Genomic DNA, 24,371 nt, shown 5'->3' with positions numbered 1-24,371 from the left:
ACAAGGAGACTGCTGCTATGAAAGAGTTGTGAGGAGAAAAAAATAAAAGAAAATAAAATGAATAACTGACCACAGTGTCTTAAAAATACTCCTGGTGTGACGAGGAAGAGGGCACGTCACAGAAGAAGAGGAGTAAAATGACAGGCTCCTTCGCCTACGGCCATACCACCCTGAATACGCCCGATCTCGTCTGATCTCGGAAGCTAAGCAGGGTTGGGCCTGGTTAGTACTTGGATGGGAGACCGCCTGGGAATACCAGGTGTTGTAGGCTTTTGCTTTTCTCTCTTTTTTTTTTTCCCGTACCCCACCACCAACAGAGGGCGACAGAGTCACCAGAAGCTAACAAAACTCTAAGGCCCTTTCTTTCTAGCACCCCTTTTCACTCCTTCTTGCTTCAGCTGGCCTCCCACAGCAACTTGACGCCCTCAAGCCTCACTCCGCTCGTACCTCTTGCACACTCTGCACCAAAAAACAGCACTTTCGCAAAGCTGTCTTGCAGCAAATAGCACAGGCACGCTTCATGCTTTCCTTCACTGGTCTGTGCCGTGCCAAACTACACATACAGGAGGCCGGGGGGGGTGGGAATCCTTTCCCCATGTGTTTCTCGCTCACCGTGAACGCGTTAACCTTTTACTTGAACCTTCTCACCTTCTCTGTCCTGTCCCAGGCCTTAGTAAAGGCAATCCAAAAAAACGCCCTCTGCAGCAGGAGGAGCAGCCGCCGCCGCCGCCGCCGCCGCCTCACGCTACGCCCGATGCCCACAGCAAGTAACGCCGCGGACCATTCTAATTGCGTGCTGTCGAAATGCATCGGCGTACCCGTTTCGGCCTTTGCACACAAAGCCAAAGGAGCTTGTCTGCTACCTGGTCCAGGGAGAGGTGGGGCCTGCATCTCCCCCTTGCGCACCTCGCCAGGCCGTGCCTCGCAAAACGCACCGCGCTCTAGCCTCCCAACACTTGGGAAGGGCTTGGCCTGCTCTTGTTACCGATGCTCTCTGTCTGGCAGTTCTGCTGGACTGCTGTATGCTAGCCTCCCAGCTGGGTGCGAAATACAAGGAGACTGCTGCTATGAAAGAGTTGTGAGGAGAAAAAAATAAACGAAAATAAAATGAATAACTGACCACAGTGTCTTAAAAATACTCCTGGTGTGACGAGGAAGAGGGCACGTCACAGAAGAAGAGGAGTAAAATGACAGGCTCCTTCGCCTACGGCCATACCACCCTGAATACGCCCGATCTCGTCTGATCTCGGAAGCTAAGCAGGGTTGGGCCTGGTTAGTACTTGGATGGGAGACCGCCTGGGAATACCAGGTGTTGTAGGCTTTTGCTTTTCTCTCTTTTTTTTTTTCCCGTACCCCACCACCAACAGAGGGCGACAGAGTCACCAGAAGCTAACAAAACTCTAAGGCCCTTTCTTTCTAGCACCCCTTTTCACTCCTTCTTGCTTCAGCTGGCCTCCCACAGCAACTTGACGCCCTCAAGCCTCACTCCGCTCGTACCTCTTGCACACTCTGCACCAAAAAACAGCACTTTCGCAAAGCTGTCTTGTAGCAAATAGCACAGGCACACTTCATGCTTTCCTTCACTGGTCTGTGCCGTGCCAAACTACACATACAGGAGGCCGGGGGGGGGTGGGAATCCTTTCCCCATGTGTTTCTCGCTCACCGTGAACGCGTTAACCTTTTACTTGAACCTTCTCACCTTCTCTGTCCTGTCCCAGGCCTTAGTAAAGGCAATCCAAAAAAACGCCCTCTGCAGCAGGAGGAGCAGCCGCCGCCGCCGCCGCCTCACGCTACGCCCGATGCCCACAGCAAGTAACGCCGCGGACCATTCTAATTGCGTGCTGTCGAAATGCATCGGCGTACCCGTTTCGGCCTTTGCACACAAAGCCAAAGGAGCTTGTCTGCTACCTGGTCCAGGGAGAGGTGGGGCCTGCATCTCCCCCTTGCGCACCTCGCCAGGCCGTGCCTCGCAAAACGCACCGCGCTCTAGCCTCCCAACACTTGGGAAGGGCTTGGCCTGCTCTTGTTACCGATGCTCTCTGTCTGGCAGTTCTGCTGGACTGCTGTATGCTAGCCTCCCAGCTGGGTGCGAAATACAAGGAGACTGCTGCTATGAAAGAGTTGTGAGGAGAAAAAAATAAAAGAAAATAAAATGAATAACTGACCACAGTGTCTTAAAAATACTCCTGGTGTGACGAGGAAGAGGGCACGTCACAGAAGAAGAGGAGTAAAATGACAGGCTCCTTCGCCTACGGCCATACCACCCTGAATACGCCCGATCTCGGAAGCTAAGCAGGGTTGGGCCTGGTTAGTACTTGGATGGGAGACCGCCTGGGAATACCAGGTGTTGTAGGCTTTTGCTTTTCTCTCTTTTTTTTTTTCCCGTACCCCACCACCAACAGAGGGCGACAGAGTCACCAGAAGCTAACAAAACTCTAAGGCCCTTTCTTTCTAGCACCCCTTTTCACTCCTTCTTGCTTCAGCTGGCCTCCCACAGCAACTTGACGCCCTCAAGCCTCACTCCGCTCGTACCTCTTGCACACTCTGCACCAAAAAACAGCACTTTCGCAAAGCTGTCTTGCAGCAAATACCACAGGCACGCTTCATGCTTTCCTTCACTGGTCTGTGCCGTGCCAAACTACACATACAAGAGGCCGGGGGGGTGGGAATCCTTTCCCCATGTGTTTCTCGCTCACCGTGAACGCGTTAACCCTTTACTTGAACCTTCTCACCTTCTCTGTCCTGTCCCAGGCCTTAGTAAAGGCAATCCAAAAAAACGCCCTCTGCAGCAGGAGGAGCAGCCGCCGCCGCCTCACGCTACGCCCGATGCCCACAGCAAGTAACGCCGCGGACCATTCTAATTGCGTGCTGTCGAAATGCATCGGCGTACCCGTTTCGGCCTTTGCACACAAAGCCAAAGGAGCTTGTCTGCTACCTGGTCCAGGGAGAGGTGGGGCCTGCATCTCCCCCTTGCGCACCTCGCCAGGCCGTGCCTCGCAAAACGCACCGCGCTCTAGCCTCCCAACACTTGGGAAGGGCTTGGCCTGCTCTTGTTACCGATGCTCTCTGTCTGGCAGTTCTGCTGGACTGCTGTATGCTAGCCTCCCAGCTGGGTGCGAAATACAAGGAGACTGCTGCTATGAAAGAGTTGTGAGGAGAAAAAAATAAAAGAAAATAAAATGAATAACTGACCACAGTGTCTTAAAAATACTCCTGGTGTGACGAGGAAGAGGGCACGTCACAGAAGAAGAGGAGTAAAATGACAGGCTCCTTCGCCTACGGCCATACCACCCTGAATACGCCCGATCTCGTCTGATCTCGGAAGCTAAGCAGGGTTGGGCCTGGTTAGTACTTGGATGGGAGACCGCCTGGGAATACCAGGTGTTGTAGGCTTTTGCTTTTCTCTCTTTTTTTTTTTCCCGTACCCCACCACCAACAGAGGGCGACAGAGTCACCAGAAGCTAACAAAACTCTAAGGCCCTTTCTTTCTAGCACCCCTTTTCACTCCTTCTTGCTTCAGCTGGCCTCCCACAGCAACTTGACGCCCTCAAGCCTCACTCCGCTCGTACCTCTTGCACACTCTGCACCAAAAAACAGCACTTTCGCAAAGCTGTCTTGCAGCAAATAGCACAGGCACACTTCATGCTTTCCTTCACTGGTCTGTGCCGTGCCAAACTACACATACAGGAGGCCGGGGGGGGTGGGAATCCTTTCCCCATGTGTTTCTCGCTCACCGTGAACGCGTTAACCTTTTACTTGAACCTTCTCACCTTCTCTGTCCTGTCCCAGGCCTTAGTAAAGGCAATCCAAAAAAACGCCCTCTGCAGCAGGAGGAGCAGCCGCCGCCGCCGCCGCCGCCTCACGCTACGCCTGATGCCCACAGCAAGTAACGCCGCGGACCATTCTAATTGCGTGCTGTCGAAATGCATCGGCGTACCCGTTTCGGCCTTTGCACACAAAGCCAAAGGAGCTTGTCTGCTACCTGGTCCAGGGAGAGGTGGGGCCTGCATCTCCCCCTTGCGCACCTCGCCAGGCCGTGCCTCGCAAAACGCACCGCGCTCTAGCCTCCCAACACTTGGGAAGGGCTTGGCCTGCTCTTGTTACCGATGCTCTCTGTCTGGCAGTTCTGCTGGACTGCTGTATGCTAGCCTCCCAGCTGGGTGCGAAATACAAGGAGACTGCTGCTATGAAAGAGTTGTGAGGAGAAAAAAATAAAAGAAAATAAAATGAATAACTGACCACAGTGTCTTAAAAATACTCCTGGTGTGACGAGGAAGAGGGCACGTCACAGAAGAAGAGGAGTAAAATGACAGGCTCCTTCGCCTACGGCCATACCACCCTGAATACGCCCGATCTCGTCTGATCTCGGAAGCTAAGCAGGGTTGGGCCTGGTTAGTACTTGGATGGGAGACCGCCTGGGAATACCAGGTGTTGTAGGCTTTTGCTTTTCTCTCTTTTTTTTTTTCCCGTACCCCACCACCAACAGAGGGCGACAGAGTCACCAGAAGCTAACAAAACTCTAAGGCCCTTTCTTTCTAGCACCCCTTTTCACTCCTTCTTGCTTCAGCTGGCCTCCCACAGCAACTTGACGCCCTCAAGCCTCACTCCGCTCGTACCTCTTGCACACTCTGCACCAAAAAACAGCACTTTCGCAAAGCTGTCTTGCAGCAAATAGCACAGGCACGCTTCATGCTTTCCTTCACTGGTCTGTGCCGTGCCAAACTACACATACAGGAGGCCGGGGGGGGTGGGAATCCTTTCCCCATGTGTTTCTCGCTCACCGTGAACGCGTTAACCTTTTACTTGAACCTTCTCACCTTCTCTGTCCTGTCCCAGGCCTTAGTAAAGGCAATCCAAAAAAACGCCCTCTGCAGCAGGAGGAGCAGCCGCCGCCGCCGCCGCCGCCTCACGCTACGCCCGATGCCCACAGCAAGTAACGCCGCGGACCATTCTAATTGCGTGCTGTCGAAATGCATCGGCGTACCCGTTTCGGCCTTTGCACACAAAGCCAAAGGAGCTTGTCTGCTACCTGGTCCAGGGAGAGGTGGGGCCTGCATCTCCCCCTTGCGCACCTCGCCAGGCCGTGCCTCGCAAAACGCACCGCGCTCTAGCCTCCCAACACTTGGGAAGGGCTTGGCCTGCTCTTGTTACCGATGCTCTCTGTCTGGCAGTTCTGCTGGACTGCTGTATGCTAGCCTCCCAGCTGGGTGCGAAATACAAGGAGACTGCTGCTATGAAAGAGTTGTGAGGAGAAAAAAATAAAAGAAAATAAAATGAATAACTGACCACAGTGTCTTAAAAATACTCCTGGTGTGACGAGGAAGAGGGCACGTCACAGAAGAAGAGGAGTAAAATGACAGGCTCCTTCGCCTACGGCCATACCACCCTGAATACGCCCGATCTCGTCTGATCTCGGAAGCTAAGCAGGGTTGGGCCTGGTTAGTACTTGGATGGGAGACCGCCTGGGAATACCAGGTGTTGTAGGCTTTTGCTTTTCTCTCTTTTTTTTTTTCCCGTACCCCACCACCAACAGAGGGCGACAGAGTCACCAGAAGCTAACAAAACTCTAAGGCCCTTTCTTTCTAGCACCCCTTTTCACTCCTTCTTGCTTCAGCTGGCCTCCCACAGCAACTTGACGCCCTCAAGCCTCACTCCGCTCGTACCTCTTGCACACTCTGCACCAAAAAACAGCACTTTCGCAAAGCTGTCTTGCAGCAAATAGCACAGGCACGCTTCATGCTTTCCTTCACTGGTCTGTGCCGTGCCAAACTACACATACAGGAGGCCGGGGGGGGTGGGAATCCTTTCCCCATGTGTTTCTCGCTCACCGTGAACGCGTTAACCTTTTACTTGAACCTTCTCACCTTCTCTGTCCTGTCCCAGGCCTTAGTAAAGGCAATCCAAAAAAACGCCCTCTGCAGCAGGAGGAGCAGCCGCCGCCGCCGCCGCCGCCGCCTCACGCTACGCCCGATGCCCACAGCAAGTAACGCCGCGGACCATTCTAATTGCGTGCTGTCGAAATGCATCGGCGTACCCGTTTCGGCCTTTGCACACAAAGCCAAAGGAGCTTGTCTGCTACCTGGTCCAGGGAGAGGTGGGGCCTGCATCTCCCCCTTGCGCACCTCGCCAGGCCGTGCCTCGCAAAACGCACCGCGCTCTAGCCTCCCAACACTTGGGAAGGGCTTGGCCTGCTCTTGTTACCGATGCTCTCTGTCTGGCAGTTCTGCTGGACTGCTGTATGCTAGCCTCCCAGCTGGGTGCGAAATACAAGGAGACTGCTGCTATGAAAGAGTTGTGAGGAGAAAAAAATAAACGAAAATAAAATGAATAACTGACCACAGTGTCTTAAAAATACTCCTGGTGTGACGAGGAAGAGGGCACGTCACAGAAGAAGAGGAGTAAAATGACAGGCTCCTTCGCCTACGGCCATACCACCCTGAATACGCCCGATCTCGTCTGATCTCGGAAGCTAAGCAGGGTTGGGCCTGGTTAGTACTTGGATGGGAGACCGCCTGGGAATACCAGGTGTTGTAGGCTTTTGCTTTTCTCTCTTTTTTTTTTTCCCGTACCCCACCACCAACAGAGGGCGACAGAGTCACCAGAAGCTAACAAAACTCTAAGGCCCTTTCTTTCTAGCACCCCTTTTCACTCCTTCTTGCTTCAGCTGGCCTCCCACAGCAACTTGACGCCCTCAAGCCTCACTCCGCTCGTACCTCTTGCACACTCTGCACCAAAAAACAGCACTTTCGCAAAGCTGTCTTGTAGCAAATAGCACAGGCACACTTCATGCTTTCCTTCACTGGTCTGTGCCGTGCCAAACTACACATACAGGAGGCCGGGGGGGGGTGGGAATCCTTTCCCCATGTGTTTCTCGCTCACCGTGAACGCGTTAACCTTTTACTTGAACCTTCTCACCTTCTCTGTCCTGTCCCAGGCCTTAGTAAAGGCAATCCAAAAAAACGCCCTCTGCAGCAGGAGGAGCAGCCGCCGCCGCCGCCGCCTCACGCTACGCCCGATGCCCACAGCAAGTAACGCCGCGGACCATTCTAATTGCGTGCTGTCGAAATGCATCGGCGTACCCGTTTCGGCCTTTGCACACAAAGCCAAAGGAGCTTGTCTGCTACCTGGTCCAGGGAGAGGTGGGGCCTGCATCTCCCCCTTGCGCACCTCGCCAGGCCGTGCCTCGCAAAACGCACCGCGCTCTAGCCTCCCAACACTTGGGAAGGGCTTGGCCTGCTCTTGTTACCGATGCTCTCTGTCTGGCAGTTCTGCTGGACTGCTGTATGCTAGCCTCCCAGCTGGGTGCGAAATACAAGGAGACTGCTGCTATGAAAGAGTTGTGAGGAGAAAAAAATAAAAGAAAATAAAATGAATAACTGACCACAGTGTCTTAAAAATACTCCTGGTGTGACGAGGAAGAGGGCACGTCACAGAAGAAGAGGAGTAAAATGACAGGCTCCTTCGCCTACGGCCATACCACCCTGAATACGCCCGATCTCGGAAGCTAAGCAGGGTTGGGCCTGGTTAGTACTTGGATGGGAGACCGCCTGGGAATACCAGGTGTTGTAGGCTTTTGCTTTTCTCTCTTTTTTTTTTTCCCGTACCCCACCACCAACAGAGGGCGACAGAGTCACCAGAAGCTAACAAAACTCTAAGGCCCTTTCTTTCTAGCACCCCTTTTCACTCCTTCTTGCTTCAGCTGGCCTCCCACAGCAACTTGACGCCCTCAAGCCTCACTCCGCTCGTACCTCTTGCACACTCTGCACCAAAAAACAGCACTTTCGCAAAGCTGTCTTGCAGCAAATACCACAGGCACGCTTCATGCTTTCCTTCACTGGTCTGTGCCGTGCCAAACTACACATACAAGAGGCCGGGGGGGTGGGAATCCTTTCCCCATGTGTTTCTCGCTCACCGTGAACGCGTTAACCCTTTACTTGAACCTTCTCACCTTCTCTGTCCTGTCCCAGGCCTTAGTAAAGGCAATCCAAAAAAACGCCCTCTGCAGCAGGAGGAGCAGCCGCCGCCGCCTCACGCTACGCCCGATGCCCACAGCAAGTAACGCCGCGGACCATTCTAATTGCGTGCTGTCGAAATGCATCGGCGTACCCGTTTCGGCCTTTGCACACAAAGCCAAAGGAGCTTGTCTGCTACCTGGTCCAGGGAGAGGTGGGGCCTGCATCTCCCCCTTGCGCACCTCGCCAGGCCGTGCCTCGCAAAACGCACCGCGCTCTAGCCTCCCAACACTTGGGAAGGGCTTGGCCTGCTCTTGTTACCGATGCTCTCTGTCTGGCAGTTCTGCTGGACTGCTGTATGCTAGCCTCCCAGCTGGGTGCGAAATACAAGGAGACTGCTGCTATGAAAGAGTTGTGAGGAGAAAAAAATAAAAGAAAATAAAATGAATAACTGACCACAGTGTCTTAAAAATACTCCTGGTGTGACGAGGAAGAGGGCACGTCACAGAAGAAGAGGAGTAAAATGACAGGCTCCTTCGCCTACGGCCATACCACCCTGAATACGCCCGATCTCGTCTGATCTCGGAAGCTAAGCAGGGTTGGGCCTGGTTAGTACTTGGATGGGAGACCGCCTGGGAATACCAGGTGTTGTAGGCTTTTGCTTTTCTCTCTTTTTTTTTTTCCCGTACCCCACCACCAACAGAGGGCGACAGAGTCACCAGAAGCTAACAAAACTCTAAGGCCCTTTCTTTCTAGCACCCCTTTTCACTCCTTCTTGCTTCAGCTGGCCTCCCACAGCAACTTGACGCCCTCAAGCCTCACTCCGCTCGTACCTCTTGCACACTCTGCACCAAAAAACAGCACTTTCGCAAAGCTGTCTTGCAGCAAATAGCACAGGCACACTTCATGCTTTCCTTCACTGGTCTGTGCCGTGCCAAACTACACATACAGGAGGCCGGGGGGGGTGGGAATCCTTTCCCCATGTGTTTCTCGCTCACCGTGAACGCGTTAACCTTTTACTTGAACCTTCTCACCTTCTCTGTCCTGTCCCAGGCCTTAGTAAAGGCAATCCAAAAAAACGCCCTCTGCAGCAGGAGGAGCAGCCGCCGCCGCCGCCGCCGCCTCACGCTACGCCTGATGCCCACAGCAAGTAACGCCGCGGACCATTCTAATTGCGTGCTGTCGAAATGCATCGGCGTACCCGTTTCGGCCTTTGCACACAAAGCCAAAGGAGCTTGTCTGCTACCTGGTCCAGGGAGAGGTGGGGCCTGCATCTCCCCCTTGCGCACCTCGCCAGGCCGTGCCTCGCAAAACGCACCGCGCTCTAGCCTCCCAACACTTGGGAAGGGCTTGGCCTGCTCTTGTTACCGATGCTCTCTGTCTGGCAGTTCTGCTGGACTGCTGTATGCTAGCCTCCCAGCTGGGTGCGAAATACAAGGAGACTGCTGCTATGAAAGAGTTGTGAGGAGAAAAAAATAAAAGAAAATAAAATGAATAACTGACCACAGTGTCTTAAAAATACTCCTGGTGTGACGAGGAAGAGGGCACGTCACAGAAGAAGAGGAGTAAAATGACAGGCTCCTTCGCCTACGGCCATACCACCCTGAATACGCCCGATCTCGTCTGATCTCGGAAGCTAAGCAGGGTTGGGCCTGGTTAGTACTTGGATGGGAGACCGCCTGGGAATACCAGGTGTTGTAGGCTTTTGCTTTTCTCTCTTTTTTTTTTTCCCGTACCCCACCACCAACAGAGGGCGACAGAGTCACCAGAAGCTAACAAAACTCTAAGGCCCTTTCTTTCTAGCACCCCTTTTCACTCCTTCTTGCTTCAGCTGGCCTCCCACAGCAACTTGACGCCCTCAAGCCTCACTCCGCTCGTACCTCTTGCACACTCTGCACCAAAAAACAGCACTTTCGCAAAGCTGTCTTGCAGCAAATAGCACAGGCACGCTTCATGCTTTCCTTCACTGGTCTGTGCCGTGCCAAACTACACATACAGGAGGCCGGGGGGGGTGGGAATCCTTTCCCCATGTGTTTCTCGCTCACCGTGAACGCGTTAACCTTTTACTTGAACCTTCTCACCTTCTCTGTCCTGTCCCAGGCCTTAGTAAAGGCAATCCAAAAAAACGCCCTCTGCAGCAGGAGGAGCAGCCGCCGCCGCCGCCGCCGCCTCACGCTACGCCCGATGCCCACAGCAAGTAACGCCGCGGACCATTCTAATTGCGTGCTGTCGAAATGCATCGGCGTACCCGTTTCGGCCTTTGCACACAAAGCCAAAGGAGCTTGTCTGCTACCTGGTCCAGGGAGAGGTGGGGCCTGCATCTCCCCCTTGCGCACCTCGCCAGGCCGTGCCTCGCAAAACGCACCGCGCTCTAGCCTCCCAACACTTGGGAAGGGCTTGGCCTGCTCTTGTTACCGATGCTCTCTGTCTGGCAGTTCTGCTGGACTGCTGTATGCTAGCCTCCCAGCTGGGTGCGAAATACAAGGAGACTGCTGCTATGAAAGAGTTGTGAGGAGAAAAAAATAAAAGAAAATAAAATGAATAACTGACCACAGTGTCTTAAAAATACTCCTGGTGTGACGAGGAAGAGGGCACGTCACAGAAGAAGAGGAGTAAAATGACAGGCTCCTTCGCCTACGGCCATACCACCCTGAATACGCCCGATCTCGTCTGATCTCGGAAGCTAAGCAGGGTTGGGCCTGGTTAGTACTTGGATGGGAGACCGCCTGGGAATACCAGGTGTTGTAGGCTTTTGCTTTTCTCTCTTTTTTTTTTTCCCGTACCCCACCACCAACAGAGGGCGACAGAGTCACCAGAAGCTAACAAAACTCTAAGGCCCTTTCTTTCTAGCACCCCTTTTCACTCCTTCTTGCTTCAGCTGGCCTCCCACAGCAACTTGACGCCCTCAAGCCTCACTCCGCTCGTACCTCTTGCACACTCTGCACCAAAAAACAGCACTTTCGCAAAGCTGTCTTGCAGCAAATAGCACAGGCACGCTTCATGCTTTCCTTCACTGGTCTGTGCCGTGCCAAACTACACATACAGGAGGCCGGGGGGGGTGGGAATCCTTTCCCCATGTGTTTCTCGCTCACCGTGAACGCGTTAACCTTTTACTTGAACCTTCTCACCTTCTCTGTCCTGTCCCAGGCCTTAGTAAAGGCAATCCAAAAAAACGCCCTCTGCAGCAGGAGGAGCAGCCGCCGCCGCCGCCGCCGCCTCACGCTACGCCCGATGCCCACAGCAAGTAACGACGCGGACCATTCTAATTGCGTGCTGTCGAAATGCATCGGCGTACCCGTTTCGGCCTTTGCACACAAAGCCAAAGGAGCTTGTCTGCTACCTGGTCCAGGGAGAGGTGGGGCCTGCATCTCCCCCTTGCGCACCTCGCCAGGCCGTGCCTCGCAAAACGCACCGCGCTCTAGCCTCCCAACACTTGGGAAGGGCTTGGCCTGCTCTTGTTACCGATGCTCTCTGTCTGGCAGTTCTGCTGGACTGCTGTATGCTAGCCTCCCAGCTGGGTGCGAAATACAAGGAGACTGCTGCTATGAAAGAGTTGTGAGGAGAAAAAAATAAACGAAAATAAAATGAATAACTGACCACAGTGTCTTAAAAATACTCCTGGTGTGACGAGGAAGAGGGCACGTCACAGAAGAAGAGGAGTAAAATGACAGGCTCCTTCGCCTACGGCCATACCACCCTGAATACGCCCGATCTCGTCTGATCTCGGAAGCTAAGCAGGGTTGGGCCTGGTTAGTGCTTGGATGGGAGACCGCCTGGGAATACCAGGTGTTGTAGGCTTTTGCTTTTCTCTCTTTTTTTTTTTCCCGTACCCCACCACCAACAGAGGGCGACAGAGTCACCAGAAGCTAACAAAACTCTAAGGCCCTTTCTTTCTAGCACCCCTTTTCACTCCTTCTTGCTTCAGCTGGCCTCCCACAGCAACTTGACGCCCTCAAGCCTCACTCCGCTCGTACCTCTTGCACACTCTGCACCAAAAAACAGCACTTTCGCAAAGCTGTCTTGCAGCAAATAGCACAGGCACACTTCATGCTTTCCTTCACTGGTCTGTGCCGTGCCAAACTACACATACAGGAGGCCGGGGGGGGGTGGGAATCCTTTCCCCATGTGTTTCTCGCTCACCGTGAACGCGTTAACCTTTTACTTGAACCTTCTCACCTTCTCTGTCCTGTCCCAGGCCTTAGTAAAGGCAATCCAAAAAAACGCCCTCTGCAGCAGGAGGAGCAGCCGCCGCCGCCGCCGCCTCACGCTACGCCCGATGCCCACAGCAAGTAACGCCGCGGACCATTCTAATTGCGTGCTGTCGAAATGCATCGGCGTACCCGTTTCGGCCTTTGCACACAAAGCCAAAGGAGCTTGTCTGCTACCTGGTCCAGGGAGAGGTGGGGCCTGCATCTCCCCCTTGCGCACCTCGCCAGGCCGTGCCTCGCAAAACGCACCGCGCTCTAGCCTCCCAACACTTGGGAAGGGCTTGGCCTGCTCTTGTTACCGATGCTCTCTGTCTGGCAGTTCTGCTGGACTGCTGTATGCTAGCCTCCCAGCTGGGTGCGAAATACAAGGAGACTGCTGCTATGAAAGAGTTGTGAGGAGAAAAAAATAAAAGAAAATAAAATGAATAACTGACCACAGTGTCTTAAAAATACTCCTGGTGTGACGAGGAAGAGGGCACGTCACAGAAGAAGAGGAGTAAAATGACAGGCTCCTTCGCCTACGGCCATACCACCCTGAATACGCCCGATCTCGTCTGATCTCGGAAGCTAAGCGGGGTTGGGCCTGGTTAGTACTTGGATGGGAGACCGCCTGGGAATACCAGGTGTTGTAGGCTTTTGCTTTTCTCTCTTTTTTTTTTTTCCCGTACCCCACCACCAACAGAGGGCGACAGAGTCACCAGAAGCTAACAAAACTCTAAGGCCCTTTCTTTCTAGCACCCCTTTTCACTCCTTCTTGCTTCAGCTGGCCTCCCACAGCAACTTGACGCCCTCAAGCCTCACTCCGCTCGTACCTCTTGCACACTCTGCACCAAAAAACAGCACTTTCGCAAAGCTGTCTTGCAGCAAATAGCACAGGCACGCTTCATGCTTTCCTTCACTGGTCTGTGCCGTGCCAAACTACACATACAGGAGGCCGGGGGGGGTGGGAATCCTTTCCCCATGTGTTTCTCGCTCACCGTGAACGCGTTAACCTTTTACTTGAACCTTCTCACCTTCTCTGTCCTGTCCCAGGCCTTAGTAAAGGCAATCCAAAAAAACGCCCTCTGCAGCAGGAGGAGCAGCCGCCGCCGCCGCCGCCGCCGCCGCCGCCTCACGCTACGCCCGATGCCCACAGCAAGTAACGCCGCGGACCATTCTAATTGCGTGCTGTCGAAATGCATCGGCGTACCCGTTTCGGCCTTTGCACACAAAGCCAAAGGAGCTTGTCTGCTACCTGGTCCAGGGAGAGGTGGGGCCTGCATCTCCCCCTTGCGCACCTCGCCAGGCCGTGCCTCGCAAAACGCACCGCGCTCTAGCCTCCCAACACTTGGGAAGGGCTTGGCCTGCTCTTGTTACCGATGCTCTCTGTCTGGCAGTTCTGCTGGACTGCTGTATGCTAGCCTCCCAGCTGGGTGCGAAATACAAGGAGACTGCTGCTATGAAAGAGTTGTGAGGAGAAAAAAATAAAAGAAAATAAAATGAATAACTGACCACAGTGTCTTAAAAATACTCCTGGTGTGACGAGGAAGAGGGCACGTCACAGAAGAAGAGGAGTAAAATGACAGGCTCCTTCGCCTACGGCCATACCACCCTGAATACGCCCGATCTCGTCTGATCTCGGAAGCTAAGCAGGGTTGGGCCTGGTTAGTACTTGGATGGGAGACCGCCTGGGAATACCAGGTGTTGTAGGCTTTTGCTTTTCTCTCTTTTTTTTTTTCCCGTACCCCACCACCAACAGAGGGCGACAGAGTCACCAGAAGCTAACAAAACTCTAAGGCCCTTTCTTTCTAGCACCCCTTTTCACTCCTTCTTGCTTCAGCTGGCCTCCCACAGCAACTTGACGCCCTCAAGCCTCACTCCGCTCGTACCTCTTGCACACTCTGCACCAAAAAACAGCACTTTCGCAAAGCTGTCTTGCAGCAAATAGCACAGGCACGCTTCATGCTTTCCTTCACTGGTCTGTGCCGTGCCAAACTACACATACATGAGGCCGGGGGGGGTGGGAATCCTTTCCCCATGTGTTTCTCGCTCACCGTGAACGCGTTAACCTTTTACTTGAACCTTCTCACCTTCTCTGTCCTGTCCCAGGCCTTAGTAAAGGCAATCCAAAAAAACGCCCTCTGCAGCAGGAGGAGCAGCAGCCGCCGCCGCCTCACGCTACGCCCGATGCCCACAGCAAGTAACGCCGCGGACCATTCTAATTGCGTGCTGTCGAAATGCATCGGCGTACCCGTTTCGGCCTTTGCACACAAAGCCAAAGGAGCTTGTCTGCTACCTGGTCCAGGGAGAGGTGGGGCCTGCATCTCCCCCTTGCGCACCTCGCCAGGCCGTGCCTCGCAAAACGCACCGTGCTCTAGCCTCCCAACACTTGGGAAGGGCTTGGCCTGCTCTTGTTACCGATGCTCTCTGTCTGGCAGTTCTGCTGGACTGCTGTATGCTAGCCTCCCAGCTGGGTGCGAAATACAAGGAGACTGCTGCTATGAAAGAGTTGTGAGGAGAAAAAAATAAAAGAAAATAAAATGAATAACTGACCACAGTGTCTTAAAAATACTCCTGGTGTGACGAGGAAGAGGGCACGTCACAGAAGAAGAGGAGTAAAATGACAGGCTCCTTCGCCTACGGCCATACCACCCTGAATACGCCCGATCTCGTCTGATCTCGGAAGCTAAGCAGGGTTGGGCCTGGTTAGTACTTGGATGGGAGACCGCCTGGGAATACCAGGTGTTGTAGGCTTTTGCTTTTCTCTCTTTTTTTTTTTTCCCGTACCCCACCACCAACAGAGGGCGACAGAGTCACCAGAAGCTAACAAAACTCTAAGGCCCTTTCTTTCTAGCACCCCTTTTCACTCCTTCTTGCTTCAGCTGGCCTCCCACAGCAACTTGACGCCCTCAAGCCTCACTCCGCTCGTACCTCTTGCACACTCTGCACCAAAAAACAGCACTTTCGCAAAGCTGTCTTGCAGCAAATAGCACAGGCACGCTTCATGCTTTCCTTCACTGGTCTGTGCCGTGCCAAACTACACATACAGGAGGCCGGGGGGGGTGGGAATCCTTTCCCCATGTGTTTCTCGCTCACCGTGAACGCGTTAACCTTTTACTTGAACCTTCTCACCTTCTCTGTCCTGTCCCAGGCCTTAGTAAAGGCAATCCAAAAAAACGCCCTCTGCAGCAGGAGGAGCAGCCGCCGCCGCCGCCTCACGCTACGCCCGATGCCCACAGCAAGTAACGCCGCGGACCATTCTAATTGCGTGCTGTCGAAATGCATCGGCGTACCCGTTTCGGCCTTTGCACACAAAGCCAAAGGAGCTTGTCTGCTACCTGGTCCAGGGAGAGGTGGGGCCTGCATCTCCCCCTTGCGCACCTCGCCAGGCCGTGCCTCGCAAAACGCACCGCGCTCTAGCCTCCCAACACTTGGGAAGGGCTTGGCCTGCTCTTGTTACCGATGCTCTCTGTCTGGCAGTTCTGCTGGACTGCTGTATGCTAGCCTCCCAGCTGGGTGCGAAATACAAGGAGACTGCTGCTATGAAAGAGTTGTGAGGAGAAAAAAATAAAAGAAAATAAAATGAATAACTGACCACAGTGTCTTAAAAATACTCCTGGTGTGACGAGGAAGAGGGCACGTCACAGAAGAAGAGGAGTAAAATGACAGGCTCCTTCGCCTACGGCCATACCACCCTGAATACGCCCGATCTCGTCTGATCTCGGAAGCTAAGCAGGGTTGGGCCTGGTTAGTACTTGGATGGGAGACCGCCTGGGAATACCAGGTGTTGTAGGCTTTTGCTTTTCTCTCTTTTTTTTTTTCCCGTACCCCACCACCAACAGAGGGCGACAGAGTCACCAGAAGCTAACAAAACTCTAAGGCCCTTTCTTTCTAGCACCCCTTTTCACTCCTTCTTGCTTCAGCTGGCCTCCCACAGCAACTTGACGCCCTCAAGCCTCACTCCGCTCGTACCTCTTGCACACTCTGCACCAAAAAACAGCACTTTCGCAAAGCTGTCTTGCAGCAAATAGCACAGGCACGCTTCATGCTTTCCTTCACTGGTCTGTGCCGTGCCAAACTACACATACAGGAGGCCGGGGGGGGTGGGAATCCTTTCCCCATGTGTTTCTCGCTCACCGTGAACGCGTTAACCTTTTACTTGAACCTTCTCACCTTCTCTGTCCTGTCCCAGGCCTTAGTAAAGGCAATCCAAAAAAACGCCCTCTGCAGCAGGAGGAGCAGCCGCCGCCGCCGCCGCCGCCTCACGCTACGCCCGATGCCCACAGCAAGTAACGACGCGGACCATTCTAATTGCGTGCTGTCGAAATGCATCGGCGTACCCGTTTCGGCCTTTGCACACAAAGCCAAAGGAGCTTGTCTGCTACCTGGTCCAGGGAGAGGTGGGGCCTGCATCTCCCCCTTGCGCACCTCGCCAGGCCGTGCCTCGCAAAACGCACCGCGCTCTAGCCTCCCAACACTTGGGAAGGGCTTGGCCTGCTCTTGTTACCGATGCTCTCTGTCTGGCAGTTCTGCTGGACTGCTGTATGCTAGCCTCCCAGCTGGGTGCGAAATACAAGGAGACTGCTGCTATGAAAGAGTTGTGAGGAGAAAAAAATAAACGAAAATAAAATGAATAACTGACCACAGTGTCTTAAAAATACTCCTGGTGTGACGAGGAAGAGGGCACGTCACAGAAGAAGAGGAGTAAAATGACAGGCTCCTTCGCCTACGGCCATACCACCCTGAATACGCCCGATCTCGTCTGATCTCGGAAGCTAAGCAGGGTTGGGCCTGGTTAGTGCTTGGATGGGAGACCGCCTGGGAATACCAGGTGTTGTAGGCTTTTGCTTTTCTCTCTTTTTTTTTTTCCCGTACCCCACCACCAACAGAGGGCGACAGAGTCACCAGAAGCTAACAAAACTCTAAGGCCCTTTCTTTCTAGCACCCCTTTTCACTCCTTCTTGCTTCAGCTGGCCTCCCACAGCAACTTGACGCCCTCAAGCCTCACTCCGCTCGTACCTCTTGCACACTCTGCACCAAAAAACAGCACTTTCGCAAAGCTGTCTTGCAGCAAATAGCACAGGCACACTTCATGCTTTCCTTCACTGGTCTGTGCCGTGCCAAACTACACATACAGGAGGCCGGGGGGGGGTGGGAATCCTTTCCCCATGTGTTTCTCGCTCACCGTGAACGCGTTAACCTTTTACTTGAACCTTCTCACCTTCTCTGTCCTGTCCCAGGCCTTAGTAAAGGCAATCCAAAAAAACGCCCTCTGCAGCAGGAGGAGCAGCCGCCGCCGCCGCCGCCTCACGCTACGCCCGATGCCCACAGCAAGTAACGCCGCGGACCATTCTAATTGCGTGCTGTCGAAATGCATCGGCGTACCCGTTTCGGCCTTTGCACACAAAGCCAAAGGAGCTTGTCTGCTACCTGGTCCAGGGAGAGGTGGGGCCTGCATCTCCCCCTTGCGCACCTCGCCAGGCCGTGCCTCGCAAAACGCACCGCGCTCTAGCCTCCCAACACTTGGGAAGGGCTTGGCCTGCTCTTGTTACCGATGCTCTCTGTCTGGCAGTTCTGCTGGACTGCTGTATGCTAGCCTCCCAGCTGGGTGCGAAATACAAGGAGACTGCTGCTATGAAAGAGTTGTGAGGAGAAAAAAATAAAAGAAAATAAAATGAATAACTGACCACAGTGTCTTAAAAATACTCCTGGTGTGACGAGGAAGAGGGCACGTCACAGAAGAAGAGGAGTAAAATGACAGGCTCCTTCGCCTACGGCCATACCACCCTGAATACGCCCGATCTCGTCTGATCTCGGAAGCTAAGCGGGGTTGGGCCTGGTTAGTACTTGGATGGGAGACCGCCTGGGAATACCAGGTGTTGTAGGCTTTTGCTTTTCTCTCTTTTTTTTTTTCCCGTACCCCACCACCAACAGAGGGCGACAGAGTCACCAGAAGCTAACAAAACTCTAAGGCCCTTTCTTTCTAGCACCCCTTTTCACTCCTTCTTGCTTCAGCTGGCCTCCCACAGCAACTTGACGCCCTCAAGCCTCACTCCGCTCGTACCTCTTGCACACTCTGCACCAAAAAACAGCACTTTCGCAAAGCTGTCTTGCAGCAAATAGCACAGGCACGCTTCATGCTTTCCTTCACTGGTCTGTGCCGTGCCAAACTACACATACAGGAGGCCGGGGGGGGTGGGAATCCTTTCCCCATGTGTTTCTCGCTCACCGTGAACGCGTTAACCTTTTACTTGAACCTTCTCACCTTCTCTGTCCTGTCCCAGGCCTTAGTAAAGGCAATCCAAAAAAACGCCCTCTGCAGCAGGAGGAGCAGCCGCCGCCGCCGCCGCCGCCGCCGCCGCCTCACGCTACGCCCGATGCCCACAGCAAGTAACGCCGCGGACCATTCTAATTGCGTGCTGTCGAAATGCATCGGCGTACCCGTTTCGGCCTTTGCACACAAAGCCAAAGGAGCTTGTCTGCTACCTGGTCCAGGGAGAGGTGGGGCCTGCATCTCCCCCTTGCGCACCTCGCCAGGCCGTGCCTCGCAAAACGCACCGCGCTCTAGCCTCCCAACACTTGGGAAGGGCTTGGCCTGCTCTTGTTACCGATGCTCTCTGTCTGGCAGTTCTGCTGGACTGCTGTATGCTAGCCTCCCAGCTGGGTGCGAAATACAAGGAGACTGCTGCTATGAAAGAGTTGTGAGGAGAAAAAAATAAAAGAAAATAAAATGAATAACTGACCACAGTGTCTTAAAAATACTCCTGGTGTGACGAGGAAGAGGGCACGTCACAGAAGAAGAGGAGTAAAATGACAGGCTCCTTCGCCTACGGCCATACCACCCTGAATACGCCCGATCTCGTCTGATCTCGGAAGCTAAGCAGGGTTGGGCCTGGTTAGTACTTGGATGGGAGACCGCCTGGGAATACCAGGTGTTGTAGGCTTTTGCTTTTCTCTCTTTTTTTTTTTCCCGTACCCCACCACCAACAGAGGGCGACAGAGTCACCAGAAGCTAACAAAACTCTAAGGCCCTTTCTTTCTAGCACCCCTTTTCACTCCTTCTTGCTTCAGCTGGCCTCCCACAGCAACTTGACGCCCTCAAGCCTCACTCCGCTCGTACCTCTTGCACACTCTGCACCAAAAAACAGCACTTTCGCAAAGCTGTCTTGCAGCAAATAGCACAGGCACGCTTCATGCTTTCCTTCACTGGTCTGTGCCGTGCCAAACTACACATACATGAGGCCGGGGGGGGTGGGAATCCTTTCCCCATGTGTTTCTCGCTCACCGTGAACGCGTTAACCTTTTACTTGAACCTTCTCACCTTCTCTGTCCTGTCCCAGGCCTTAGTAAAGGCAATCCAAAAAAACGCCCTCTGCAGCAGGAGGAGCAGCAGCCGCCGCCGCCTCACGCTACGCCCGATGCCCACAGCAAGTAACGCCGCGGACCATTCTAATTGCGTGCTGTCGAAATGCATCGGCGTACCCGTTTCGGCCTTTGCACACAAAGCCAAAGGAGCTTGTCTGCTACCTGGTCCAGGGAGAGGTGGGGCCTGCATCTCCCCCTTGCGCACCTCGCCAGGCCGTGCCTCGCAAAACGCACCGTGCTCTAGCCTCCCAACACTTGGGAAGGGCTTGGCCTGCTCTTGTTACCGATGCTCTCTGTCTGGCAGTTCTGCTGGACTGCTGTATGCTAGCCTCCCAGCTGGGTGCGAAATACAAGGAGACTGCTGCTATGAAAGAGTTGTGAGGAGAAAAAAATAAAAGAAAATAAAATGAATAACTGACCACAGTGTCTTAAAAATACTCCTGGTGTGACGAGGAAGAGGGCACGTCACAGAAGAAGAGGAGTAAAATGACAGGCTCCTTCGCCTACGGCCATACCACCCTGAATACGCCCGATCTCGTCTGATCTCGGAAGCTAAGCAGGGTTGGGCCTGGTTAGTACTTGGATGGGAGACCGCCTGGGAATACCAGGTGTTGTAGGCTTTTGCTTTTCTCTCTTTTTTTTTTTTCCCGTACCCCACCACCAACAGAGGGCGACAGAGTCACCAGAAGCTAACAAAACTCTAAGGCCCTTTCTTTCTAGCACCCCTTTTCACTCCTTCTTGCTTCAGCTGGCCTCCCACAGCAACTTGACGCCCTCAAGCCTCACTCAGCTCGTACCTCTTGCACACTCTGCACCAAAAAACAGCACTTTCGCAAAGCTGTCTTGCAGCAAATAGCACAGGCACGCTTCATGCTTTCCTTCACTGGTCTGTGCCGTGCCAAACTACACATACAGGAGGCCGGGGGGGGTGGGAATCCTTTCCCCATGTGTTTCTCGCTCACCGTGAACGCGTTAACCTTTTACTTGAACCTTCTCACCTTCTCTGTCCTGTCCCAGGCCTTAGTAAAGGCAATCCAAAAAAACGCCCTCTGCAGCAGGAGGAGCAGCCGCCGCCGCCGCCTCACGCTACGCCCGATGCCCACAGCAAGTAACGCCGCGGACCATTCTAATTGCGTGCTGTCGAAATGCATCGGCGTACCCGTTTCGGCCTTTGCACACAAAGCCAAAGGAGCTTGTCTGCTACCTGGTCCAGGGAGAGGTGGGGCCTGCATCTCCCCCTTGCGCACCTCGCCAGGCCGTGCCTCGCAAAACGCACCGTGCTCTAGCCTCCCAACACTTGGGAAGGGCTTGGCCTGCTCTTGTTACCGATGCTCTCTGTCTGGCAGTTCTGCTGGACTGCTGTATGCTAGCCTCCCAGCTGGGTGCGAAATACAAGGAGACTGCTGCTATGAAAGAGTTGTGAGGAGAAAAAAATAAAAGAAAATAAAATGAATAACTGACCACAGTGTCTTAAAAATACTCCTGGTGTGACGAGGAAGAGGGCACGTCACAGAAGAAGAGGAGTAAAATGACAGGCTCCTTCGCCTACGGCCATACCACCCTGAATACGCCCGATCTCGTCTGATCTCGGAAGCTAAGCAGGGTTGGGCCTGGTTAGTACTTGGATGGGAGACCGCCTGGGAATACCAGGTGTTGTAGGCTTTTGCTTTTCTCTCTTTTTTTTTTTTCCCGTACCCCACCACCAACAGAGGGCGACAGAGTCACCAGAAGCTAACAAAACTCTAAGGCCCTTTCTTTCTAGCACCCCTTTTCACTCCTTCTTGCTTCAGCTGGCCTCCCACAGCAACTTGACGCCCTCAAGCCTCACTCAGCTCGTACCTCTTGCACACTCTGCACCAAAAAACAGCACTTTCGCAAAGCTGTCTTGCAGCAAATAGCACAGGCACGCTTCATGCTTTCCTTCACTGGTCTGTGCCGTGCCAAACTACACATACAGGAGGCCGGGGGGGGTGGGAATCCTTTCCCCATGTGTTTCTCGCTCACCGTGAACGCGTTAACCTTTTACTTGAACCTTCTCACCTTCTCTGTCCTGTCCCAGGCCTTAGTAAAGGCAATCCAAAAAAACGCCCTCTGCAGCAGGAGGAGCAGCCGCCGCCGCCGCCTCACGCTACGCCCGATGCCCACAGCAAGTAACGCCGCGGACCATTCTAATTGCGTGCTGTCGAAATGCATCGGCGTACCCGTTTCGGCCTTTGCACACAAAGCCAAAGGAGCTTGTCTGCTACCTGGTCCAGGGAGAGGTGGGGCCTGCATCTCCCCCTTGCGCACCTCGCCAGGCCGTGCCTCGCAAAACGCACCGCGCTCTAGCCTCCCAACACTTGGGAAGGGCTTGGCCTGCTCTTGTTACCGATGCTCTCTGTCTGGCAGTTCTGCTGGACTGCTGTATGCTAGCCTCCCAGCTGGGTGCGAAATACAAGGAGACTGCTGCTATGAAAGAGTTGTGAGGAGAAAAAAATAAAAGAAAATAAAATGAATAACTGACCACAGTGTCTTAAAAATACTCCTGGTGTGACGAGGAAGAGGGCACGTCACAGAAGAAGAGGAGTAAAATGACAGGCTCCTTCGCCTACGGCCATACCACCCTGAATACGCCCGATCTCGTCTGATCTCGGAAGCTAAGCAGGGTTGGGCCTGGTTAGTACTTGGATGGGAGACCGCCTGGGAATACCAGGTGTTGTAGGCTTTTGCTTTTCTCTCTTTTTTTTTTTCCCGTACCCCACCACCAACAGAGGGCGACAGAGTCACCAGAAGCTAACAAAACTCTAAGGCCCTTTCTTTCTAGCACCCCTTTTCACTCCTTCTTGCTTCAGCTGGCCTCCCACAGCAACTTGACGCCCTCAAGCCTCACTCCGCTCGTACCTCTTGCACACTCTGCACCAAAAAACAGCACTTTCGCAAAGCTGTCTTGCAGCAAATAGCACAGGCACGCTTCATGCTTTCCTTCACTGGTCTGTGCCGTGCCAAACTACACATACAGGAGGCCGGGGGGGGGTGGGAATCCTTTCCCCATGTGTTTCTCGCTCACCGTGAACGCGTTAACCTTTTACTTGAACCTTCTCACCTTCTCTGTCCTGTCCCAGGCCTTAGTAAAGGCAATCCAAAAAAACGCCCTCTGCAGCAGGAGGAGCAGCAGCAGCCGCCGCCGCCGCCGCCTCACGCTACGCCCGATGCCCACAGCAAGTAACGCCGCGGACCATTCTAATTGCGTGCTGTCGAAATGCATCGGCGTACCCGTTTCGGCCTTTGCACACAAAGCCAAAGGAGCTTGTCTGCTACCTGGTCCAGGGAGAGGTGGGGCCTGCATCTCCCCCTTGCGCACCTCGCCAGGCCGTGCCTCGCAAAACGCACCGCGCTCTAGCCTCCCAACACTTGGGAAGGGCTTGGCCTGCTCTTGTTACCGATGCTCTCTGTCTGGCAGTTCTGCTGGACTGCTGTATGCTAGCCTCCCAGCTGGGTGCGAAATACAAGGAGACTGCTGCTATGAAAGAGTTGTGAGGAGAAAAAAATAAAAGAAAATAAAATGAATAACTGACCACAGTGTCTTAAAAATACTCCTGGTGTGACGAGGAAGAGGGCACGTCACAGAAGAAGAGGAGTAAAATGACAGGCTCCTTCGCCTACGGCCATACCACCCTGAATACGCCTGATCTCGGAAGCTAAGCAGGGTTGGGCCTGGTTAGTACTTGGATGGGAGACCGCCTGGGAATACCAGGTGTTGTAGGCTTTTGCTTTTCTCTCTTTTTTTTTTTCCCGTACCCCACCACCAACAGAGGGCGACAGAGTCACCAGAAGCTAACAAAACTCTAAGGCCCTTTCTTTCTAGCACCCCTTTTCACTCCTTCTTGCTTCAGCTGGCCTCCCACAGCAACTTGACGCCCTCAAGCCTCACTCCGCTCGTACCTCTTGCACACTCTGCACCAAAAAACAGCACTTTCGCAAAGCTGTCTTGCAGCAAATACCACAGGCACGCTTCATGCTTTCCTTCACTGGTCTGTGCCGTGCCAAACTACACATACAGGAGGCCGGGGGGGTGGGAATCCTTTCCCCATGTGTTTCTTGCTCACCGTGAACGCGTTAACCCTTTACTTGAACCTTCTCACCTTCTCTGTCCTGTCCCAGGCCTTAGTAAAGGCAATCCAAAAAAACGCCCTCTGCAGCAGGAGGAGCAGCCGCCGCCGCCGCCTCACGCTACGCCCGATGCCCACAGCAAGTAACGCCGCGGACCATTCTAATTGCGTGCTGTCGAAATGCATCGGCGTACCCGTTTCGGCCTTTGCACACAAAGCCAAAGGAGCTTGTCTGCTACCTGGTCCAGGGAGAGGTGGGGCCTGCATCTCCCCCTTGCGCACCTCGCCAGGCCGTGCCTCGCAAAACGCACCGCGCTCTAGCCTCCCAACACTTGGGAAGGGCTTGGCCTGCTCTTGTTACCGATGCTCTCTGTCTGGCAGTTCTGCTGGACTGCTGTATGCTAGCCTCCCAGCTGGGTGCGAAATACAAGGAGACTGCTGCTATGAAAGAGTTGTGAGGAGAAAAAAATAAAAGAAAATAAAATGAATAACTGACCACAGTGTCTTAAAAATACTCCTGGTGTGACGAGGAAGAGGGCACGTCACAGAAGAAGAGGAGTAAAATGACAGGCTCCTTCGCCTACGGCCATACCACCCTGAATACGCCCGATCTCGTCTGATCTCGGAAGCTAAGCAGGGTTGGGCCTGGTTAGTACTTGGATGGGAGACCGCCTGGGAATACCAGGTGTTGTAGGCTTTTGCTTTTCTCTCTTTTTTTTTCCCGTACCCCACCACCAACAGAGGGCGACAGAGTCACCAGAAGCTAACAAAACTCTAAG

General features: G+C 53.7%; 21 non-coding genes and 3 pseudogenes across 21 annotated transcripts; all 24 read left to right on the top strand.

Moving 5' to 3' along the window:
- The first annotated feature begins 152 nt into the window (after positions 1-152).
- Positions 153-271, top strand: LOC128504049 (5S ribosomal RNA). The gene has a single exon (XR_008355319.1). It is a non-coding gene; the product is annotated as a 5S ribosomal RNA (ribosomal RNA).
- Positions 272-1,202: 931 nt separating this feature from the next.
- Positions 1,203-1,321, top strand: LOC128504048 (5S ribosomal RNA). The gene has a single exon (XR_008355318.1). It is a non-coding gene; the product is annotated as a 5S ribosomal RNA (ribosomal RNA).
- Positions 1,322-2,247: 926 nt separating this feature from the next.
- Positions 2,248-2,356, top strand: LOC128504119 (uncharacterized; annotated as a pseudogene).
- A 918-nt stretch (positions 2,357-3,274) lies between these two features.
- LOC128504047 (5S ribosomal RNA) lies at positions 3,275-3,393 on the top strand. Its single transcript, XR_008355317.1, has one exon. It is a non-coding gene; the product is annotated as a 5S ribosomal RNA (ribosomal RNA).
- A 928-nt stretch (positions 3,394-4,321) lies between these two features.
- LOC128504046 (5S ribosomal RNA) lies at positions 4,322-4,440 on the top strand. The gene has a single exon (XR_008355316.1). It is a non-coding gene; the product is annotated as a 5S ribosomal RNA (ribosomal RNA).
- A 928-nt stretch (positions 4,441-5,368) lies between these two features.
- Positions 5,369-5,487, top strand: LOC128504045 (5S ribosomal RNA). The gene has a single exon (XR_008355315.1). It is a non-coding gene; the product is annotated as a 5S ribosomal RNA (ribosomal RNA).
- A 931-nt stretch (positions 5,488-6,418) lies between these two features.
- Positions 6,419-6,537, top strand: LOC128504215 (5S ribosomal RNA). Its single transcript, XR_008355446.1, has one exon. It is a non-coding gene; the product is annotated as a 5S ribosomal RNA (ribosomal RNA).
- A 926-nt stretch (positions 6,538-7,463) lies between these two features.
- LOC128504118 (uncharacterized) lies at positions 7,464-7,572 on the top strand (annotated as a pseudogene).
- Positions 7,573-8,490: 918 nt separating this feature from the next.
- On the top strand, positions 8,491-8,609 carry LOC128504214 (5S ribosomal RNA). Its single transcript, XR_008355445.1, has one exon. It is a non-coding gene; the product is annotated as a 5S ribosomal RNA (ribosomal RNA).
- A 928-nt stretch (positions 8,610-9,537) lies between these two features.
- On the top strand, positions 9,538-9,656 carry LOC128504213 (5S ribosomal RNA). The gene has a single exon (XR_008355444.1). It is a non-coding gene; the product is annotated as a 5S ribosomal RNA (ribosomal RNA).
- A 928-nt stretch (positions 9,657-10,584) lies between these two features.
- Positions 10,585-10,703, top strand: LOC128504212 (5S ribosomal RNA). Its single transcript, XR_008355443.1, has one exon. It is a non-coding gene; the product is annotated as a 5S ribosomal RNA (ribosomal RNA).
- Positions 10,704-11,631: 928 nt separating this feature from the next.
- Positions 11,632-11,750, top strand: LOC128504106 (5S ribosomal RNA). The gene has a single exon (XR_008355372.1). It is a non-coding gene; the product is annotated as a 5S ribosomal RNA (ribosomal RNA).
- A 926-nt stretch (positions 11,751-12,676) lies between these two features.
- On the top strand, positions 12,677-12,795 carry LOC128504089 (5S ribosomal RNA). Its single transcript, XR_008355356.1, has one exon. It is a non-coding gene; the product is annotated as a 5S ribosomal RNA (ribosomal RNA).
- Positions 12,796-13,733: 938 nt separating this feature from the next.
- Positions 13,734-13,852, top strand: LOC128504210 (5S ribosomal RNA). The gene has a single exon (XR_008355442.1). It is a non-coding gene; the product is annotated as a 5S ribosomal RNA (ribosomal RNA).
- Positions 13,853-14,774: 922 nt separating this feature from the next.
- LOC128504208 (5S ribosomal RNA) lies at positions 14,775-14,893 on the top strand. Its single transcript, XR_008355440.1, has one exon. It is a non-coding gene; the product is annotated as a 5S ribosomal RNA (ribosomal RNA).
- Positions 14,894-15,816: 923 nt separating this feature from the next.
- On the top strand, positions 15,817-15,935 carry LOC128504207 (5S ribosomal RNA). Its single transcript, XR_008355439.1, has one exon. It is a non-coding gene; the product is annotated as a 5S ribosomal RNA (ribosomal RNA).
- Positions 15,936-16,863: 928 nt separating this feature from the next.
- On the top strand, positions 16,864-16,982 carry LOC128504105 (5S ribosomal RNA). The gene has a single exon (XR_008355371.1). It is a non-coding gene; the product is annotated as a 5S ribosomal RNA (ribosomal RNA).
- Positions 16,983-17,908: 926 nt separating this feature from the next.
- On the top strand, positions 17,909-18,027 carry LOC128504088 (5S ribosomal RNA). The gene has a single exon (XR_008355355.1). It is a non-coding gene; the product is annotated as a 5S ribosomal RNA (ribosomal RNA).
- Positions 18,028-18,964: 937 nt separating this feature from the next.
- LOC128504206 (5S ribosomal RNA) lies at positions 18,965-19,083 on the top strand. Its single transcript, XR_008355438.1, has one exon. It is a non-coding gene; the product is annotated as a 5S ribosomal RNA (ribosomal RNA).
- A 922-nt stretch (positions 19,084-20,005) lies between these two features.
- Positions 20,006-20,124, top strand: LOC128504205 (5S ribosomal RNA). Its single transcript, XR_008355437.1, has one exon. It is a non-coding gene; the product is annotated as a 5S ribosomal RNA (ribosomal RNA).
- A 923-nt stretch (positions 20,125-21,047) lies between these two features.
- Positions 21,048-21,166, top strand: LOC128504204 (5S ribosomal RNA). The gene has a single exon (XR_008355436.1). It is a non-coding gene; the product is annotated as a 5S ribosomal RNA (ribosomal RNA).
- Positions 21,167-22,089: 923 nt separating this feature from the next.
- LOC128504203 (5S ribosomal RNA) lies at positions 22,090-22,208 on the top strand. Its single transcript, XR_008355435.1, has one exon. It is a non-coding gene; the product is annotated as a 5S ribosomal RNA (ribosomal RNA).
- Positions 22,209-23,140: 932 nt separating this feature from the next.
- LOC128504131 (uncharacterized) lies at positions 23,141-23,249 on the top strand (annotated as a pseudogene).
- A 921-nt stretch (positions 23,250-24,170) lies between these two features.
- On the top strand, positions 24,171-24,289 carry LOC128504202 (5S ribosomal RNA). Its single transcript, XR_008355434.1, has one exon. It is a non-coding gene; the product is annotated as a 5S ribosomal RNA (ribosomal RNA).
- The last annotated feature ends 82 nt before the right edge of the window (positions 24,290-24,371 follow it).

This window comes from Spea bombifrons, chromosome 8, assembly GCF_027358695.1.
Source record: "Spea bombifrons isolate aSpeBom1 chromosome 8, aSpeBom1.2.pri, whole genome shotgun sequence".
Classification (NCBI taxonomy): Eukaryota; Metazoa; Chordata; class Amphibia; order Anura; family Pelobatidae; genus Spea; species Spea bombifrons.
Note: the sequence above shows the minus strand (reverse complement) of the source record. Positions and strands in the feature narration are given on the sequence as shown.